The sequence below is a fragment of the Salminus brasiliensis genome, chromosome 5 (genome assembly GCF_030463535.1).
Source record: "Salminus brasiliensis chromosome 5, fSalBra1.hap2, whole genome shotgun sequence".
NCBI lineage: Eukaryota > Metazoa > Chordata > Actinopteri > Characiformes > Bryconidae > Salminus > Salminus brasiliensis.
In genome coordinates this window covers 38,540,367-38,546,996 of record NC_132882.1, presented here as the reverse complement: position 1 = coordinate 38,546,996, position 6,630 = coordinate 38,540,367, and positions in this window count along the sequence as shown.

Here is a 6,630-nt window from a genome sequence, read left to right as displayed (position 1 = left end):
TTGATGTACAAACAATGTATTAAGTACTGATAACTCCCTCATTGGCACCTGCCGTTCAGCAGAGGAAAAAGGCTTCCTCCAGTGGCACCAGCCATTTAGACCACTGGCAGCTGCTTTTCAGTACAGGAATTACAGGCAGCTCTGGATTAAAAAAATAAAGAGAATCATAAAATGGAGTAGGAATCTGCTTACCTCTGGAGCCATGATAGTTCTTAAATAAATTAGGTGTTCTGCTTCAGCACTGTAAAGGCCCTTTCTATTTTGGCAATTGTTGGTACCCCTCGGTTAATGAAAGAAAAACCCACAATGGTCACAGAAATAACTTGAATCTGACAAAAGTAATAATAAATAAAAATGCTATGAAAATTAACCAATGAAAGTCAGACATTGCTTTTCAACCATGCTTCAACAGAATTATTTAAAAAATAAACTCATTAAACAGGCCTGGACAGAAATGATGGTACCCTTAACTTAATATTTTGTTGCACAACCTTTTGAGGTAATCACTGCAATCAAACAATTCCTGAAACTGTCAATGAGACTTCTGTACCTCTCAGCAGGTATTCTGGCCCACTCCTCATGAGCAAACTGTTCCAGTTGTCTCAGGTTTGAAGGGTGCCTTTTCCAGTCGGCATGGTTCAGCTCCTTTCAAAGATGCTCAATAGGATTTAGGTCAGGGCTCATAGAAGGCCACTTCAGAATAGTCCAATGTTTTCCTCTTAGCCATTCTTGGGTGGTGGGCGGGTGGGGCCCCTGATGGTCGGACTGGTAGTGATCGTGTGTAAGCAGTGAGACGACAGCTCCAGCATCTCAGTGTACTACGATTCCCTGTGTCCGCGAACCCCTGGACCTACAACCTTTATCTAAGGGGAAACATTAATTACCAAAAGCTAAACTAAACAGATGAGTTTTCAGCTTAGATTTAAAGATTAAGACTGTCTGAGTCCCCAACATTATCTGGAAGGTTATTCCAGAGTTGGGGGGCTTTATAAGAAAAGGCTCTTCCCCTTGCTGAGGTTTTCTGAATTTTGGGAACGAGTAAGAAGCCAGCACCCTGAGATCTAAGTAATCTTGATGGTTCATAATATGTAATAAGATCCCGCAGGTACTCAGGCGCAAGGCCATGTAGGGCTTTATATCTTAATAGAAGAATTTTCTATTCAATACAGAATTTAACTGTGAACCAATGAAGTACTGATAGAACTGGACTGATATGGTCAAATTTTCTAGTTTTAGTAAGGACCCTGGCTGCAGCATTTTGCACCAGCTGAAGTTTATTGAGGTTCCTGCTGGAACAATCTGACAAAAGTGCATTACAGTAATCTCGCCTTGAGGTAATAAAAGCGTGTACTAGCTTTTCTGTGTCCTGTAGAGATAAGGAGTTTCTTAGTTTGGCAATGTTCCTAAGCTGCATAAAGGCTGTCCTACTAATATTAGCTATATGTTGCTCAAATGATAAATCTGAATCGAATATGACGCCAAGATTTTTACCTGCTACACCAGGAATAATGGAAGCATCAGCCAAGTCTAACATTAAGTGTGAGTTTATTTCTAGTGTCTTTTTGGACCTAAAAGGAGAACCTCGATTTTGTCACTGGTAAGAAGGAAGTTATGTGACATCCAGAGTTTTATTTCCTTTACACAGTCCTCCATTTTCTGTAATCTAAATTTATTGCCAGGTTTGGTTAATATATAGAGCTGTGTGTCATCTGCATAAAAGTGGAAATTAACACTGTCTGCTCATAACTGATCCCAATGGTAATATGTATAATGTAAATGTAAATAATAGTGGACACACCAAAAATCTGTGGACACACCTTGATTTAACATGTCCCTTTGGTCACATTATTTTCAGGGGTACCATCATTTTTGTCCAGGCCTGTTTAATGAGTTTACTTATTAAAATAATTATTATTATTTATTAGTATTAGTTATTAGTATTTATTATTACTTCTGTCAAGTTATTTCTGTGACCATTGTGGGTTTTTCTTTCATTAACCGAAGGGTTCCAACAATTTTGTCCACGTGTGTACATCCTATTGGACCGTTTAGTGATCTTGATTTCAAGTCATCACTGTCATGACTGGCTAGGACAATGACGGGTGAAAGCACGCAGGGACGGTGCGATGCAAGATTTTAATAAAACACACAGGGGAAAACACAAGAACGCAGCAATAACAAGGGATAATGAATAAACTAAACAAACGTGACAAACTAACATGGGCAAAACATGAACGCCACCTGAGGCTAGTTGGTAGCCAGGGAGCCAGGCGAGATAGGGAAGATAAACTGGGAGACAATGCTAGAACCAAAAACCACTGGCAGGGCCAGTAAAAGATAACCAACTGCTGAACGTGATATACTCCTGAACGTGAACGGACTCTCTCAGACGTCCTCGTGAGAAACACCAATGACAACCACGAATCTCCTGAACATAAAAACCAACCCTCCAGGTTGGCATAGCAAGTGTCGGTCGGCTAACGAACCGTACACAGCCGCCGACACTACCGGTCGACTTGCGAACCTTCATTCTCGGCGAGGGGAAGATCGCCTTTGCTCCCTATATACCCCAGCTCTCAGGTGACCCAAATCAAAACATGCAATAAACGTAAATGAAACACACGTGAATAAACATGGCGTTGTGCATGGAGAGTTGTCAACATAAAAGTCCAGTGAGTGACGTGAATGTGAATCCAGAACTAAAAGTCCGTGACATGAACATGAGTCCTTGACCCTGAAGCCTGTGGACCGCGGCTCTGGACCGCCCTCGGGGCGGGCGCGGCGACGCGGACCTGACAATCACCAGTAAGCGGAAAACAAATTATTTAACATATTGTGTAATGAAATTGTAAAAAATACTCCTTACCAGAATTTATCATTAGTAATATGTAGTTTTGCATTTCAATTTGAATTTAATATGTTTGAAAAACAAAAAACAAACAAACAAAAAAACAAGAAACCTTTAGAGATTCTGAGTGTCTGTTAGTTTGCCATTCTCAGTACTAAACTAGCGTGCTGCCAGGGCCACAGTCTAATGTCACAGTCTATAGTCTACAGTCTTAAAACATTAAAAAACATTATTTAGAATAGTGCAAATGCAATCATTTTGGACCCCCAGCCAATGAACATAGGCTCCCCATACAAAAAGGTGAGAAATGTTTTGTGTGAAGAGTTTATTTACTCTGTGACTTTGTTACATGCAGAACTCAAAATACTTTTTGTTTGTCCTTGGCAATCTGAGCATGATAATAAAATAATTGAAAACTTGTCAAAGAAAAACACTGGAAAAAAGTGTTCTAAATTTAAGTAATACGAATTTAAGCAAGAACTGATAAAAATATAATATAACTGATATATAATATTTCACACTTAAATCATCAGTAAGCCAGGGAAGCTAAGACACTGGATACACTGTAGCTTCAATGACATTCTGTAGACAGATGCTCATCAGGTCTCTTATAATCAATGCAGCATTGTCAGTGAACCTGCGAATCATCTGCTGATAACTCATCTTTTCCATTTTTTATTGAGGTTGTCCTAGGTTTTTCAAAATAAAATAAACCATACCATTAAAATACAATATGACTACAGCAGTTATAACTACAGCAACCATAAACCTAGTATACAAATACATTTTAAAAACATAATTACCAAGTTACCAAGTGGAAACAATGCCACGGAAAATGTTCTTCCAGGAGAACTGTGGGGATCTGCTTATCTTTGTTGTTAGACGGTTGGAAATGGATTTGTCTTCTTTCTAAATAAAAACACTTATGTGTAATGTCAGAATGATGAAGACATTAATAATTCTAAATTAATTTATTAATCGTTTTACACAACAAAATAAAAAGAAAATGAAAGAGATGAATAACTTGCTTTCTTTAAAAATTACTATTCATATACTTTTATAAACATCTAGAAGCACTGATAAAAAAAAACAGTGTTTAATTTTTGAGGACTGCTCCAGAAGATTCACAGATCTCGCTATTGCCTCTACTTTAACAGAAGGTGCCACTGGAACTGGAACTGGAAAAGGAGAGTGCCAAAAGATACCACGGCCATGAGAGCACCCTGAATTACCTGTGAAAGGTAATTTCCTGAGATCTGGTTTGGACGGTGTGACATGTTGTACAGCTAATCTACCATCAGAAAGAGACTACACACATTTGATTTTCATGGGATGAAAAAAACCTTGCTGTCAAAAACACAAAGTTTTCAAGAGAACACAGAATAAAACTGTAACAATCTGTAACAATGTGCTTTGGACAAATGAATCCAAAGTTGAAATTTGGACACAGTAACAGAGGACATGGGGTACAACATAAATCAGACGCAGCATTTGAGTACAAGAACATATATGAATTGTAAAGCGTGGAGATGGACATGTCATGGTTTGGGGCTGCTTTTCTGCAGTAGGGACTGGAGAGTTTTCCAACATTAAATACACTAGGAATTCAGAGGACGCTTGAGGAAAACGTGAGATCATCACAGATGAAATATTTCTGTAAGAAAGTGTGGGGAAAATGGTAGATCATTATAGACTATATACACTACACTGTTTAAAATGTACAGGTTTAATATCTGTGAAATTGTTGTATTACTATTTACATATAGACAATGGAGAAGATGTGAAATTAAATGATGTGCTGGCTTGTGTGCACCTTCTGCAGAGCTTTTTGATCAAGGGCAGTCCATTTCCCGTACCAGGTGAAAAATACTCTCCACACTGCAGGTGTAGAACGTACTGAGGATGCGGGGATTCATACCAAACCTCCTTAGCCATCTGAGGTAGAGGAGGCACCATTGTGCCTTTCTCACCACCCGTGTGGTGTGTTCTGTTCCATGTAAGTTCCTCAGTGATGTGAACTTGAAGATGCTGACCCTGCTTTAAGTGCAGGGTATGCCATCTGGGCCAGCTGATTTGCTTGATTTGCTGTGTTGACATACTCAAAGGATCTGCAAAAGTCAATGGCTTTATCTTACATATTTGTGAGCACTCCCCTTACTGACCCAAAATTTTAAACTGTACCCACCAACTGTGTCCCCCACCTCATAGACTAGTAAAATGCAGTGTTTTTTGTTATTATTTCATGTAAAAACTGAATTGTTTCTCTGTATTACACAAGGCTGTAATCAAATCTGATTATAATACTGATTCCTATCGATGAAACCAATTATTACAGAATCATTTTCATTTAATATTTATTTTTACATTCAGTCAAGTTAAGTCAAGTCATGAGCCTTTATTGTCATTTCAACTATATACAGAGTACACAGTGAAACGAAACAACGTTCCTCTAGGACCATGGTGCGACACAACACAGTGCAGACAGAACACAAGTGCAACACAGAACATACAGAGCATACAGACACAGAGTGCAGACTAGAAAGTGTAAATAAATAAAACATAGACTAAGTAGTAGAGACAGTAGTGGGAAGTAGGGTTGTGCCATAAAATGTGCATACTATGTTTAAAACAGTAGAGTGCACAGTGCACAGGTTAGTGCGGTACTCTAGCAGCTATTGTTAAATAAAAAAATGAATAAATAACAGGTATGTGCAAAGAGTCCAGTGACGTAGTTCATTGGGTGAATGAATGTGTGTGTGATGGATGGAGGAGTCTCTGGAGTTGAGAGGTTGGATTGCTTGTGGGAAATACAGTGGGGAAAAAAGTATTTAGTCAGTCACCAATTGTGCAAGTTCTCCCACTTAACAAAATGAGAGATGCCTGTAATTGACATCATAGGTAGACCTCAAAAAATCTGAAAATCACATTGTCTGATTTTTAAAGAATTTATTTGCAAATAATGGTGGAAAATAAGTATTTGGTCACCTACAAACAAGCAAGATTTCTGGCTGTCACAGACCTGTAACAACTTCTTTAAGAGGCTTCTCTGTCCTCCACTCATTACCTGTATTAATGGCACCTGTTTGAACTTGTTAACAGTATAAAGGACACCTGCCCACAACCTCAAACAGTCACACTCCAAACTCCACTATGGTGAAGAGCTGTCGAAGGACACCAGAAACAAAGTTGTAGACCTGCACCAGGCTGGGAAGACTGAATCTGCAATAGGCAAGCAGCTTGGTGTGAAGAAATCTACTGTGGGAGCAATAATCAGAAAATGGGAGACCTACAAGACCACTGCTAATCTCCCTCGATTAGGGGCTCCACGCAAGATCTCAGCCCGTGGGGAAAAATCCCAAAACCACACAGGGGGACCTAGTGAATTACCTGCAGAAAGCTTGGACCAAAGTTACAAAGGCTACCGTCAGTAACACACTATGCCGCCAGACGTGTTCCTTGCAGTGCCAGACGTGTTCCCTGCATACATACACATATCCGGACGCGTCTGAAGTTTGCTAGAGAGCATTTGGATGTTCCAGAAGAGTATTGGGAGAATGTCTTATGGTCAGATGAAACCAAAGTAGAACTGTTTGGCACAAACACAACGAGTGAGTAAATGCTAGTTGCATCCAAAGAACTCCATACCAACTGTGAAGCATGGGGGTGGCAACATCATGCTTTGGGGCTGTTTCTCTGCAAAGGGACTAGGACGACTGGTCCGTGTACATGAAAGAATGAATGGGGCCATGTACTTCAATGCCCTTCCATCAGCAAGGGCATTG